Here is a 292-nt window from a genome sequence, read left to right as displayed (position 1 = left end):
TAACCCCTTCACCAGCTTTCACTGCTCTTCTCTGGACACACTCCAGCATCAAAATGTCCTTCTTGTAGTGAAGGGCACAAAACTGAACACAGGATTCGAGTGCGGCCTCACCAATGCGGACGACAGGGGATCACTTCCCTGCTCCTGCTGGCCACACTATTTCTGATACAGGCCAGGATGCCATTGGCCTTCTTGGCCGCCTGGGCACACTGCCAGCTTGTGTTCAGCCGATTGTCAACAAACACCTCCAGGTCCTGCTCCTCCACAGAATCACAGAATCACAGAATCGCTC

Source organism: Mesitornis unicolor, unplaced genomic scaffold (assembly GCF_000695765.1).
Source record: "Mesitornis unicolor isolate BGI_N332 unplaced genomic scaffold, ASM69576v1 scaffold619, whole genome shotgun sequence".
NCBI classification, from domain to species: domain Eukaryota; kingdom Metazoa; phylum Chordata; class Aves; order Mesitornithiformes; family Mesitornithidae; genus Mesitornis; species Mesitornis unicolor.
This window is presented reverse-complemented; position numbering follows the sequence as displayed.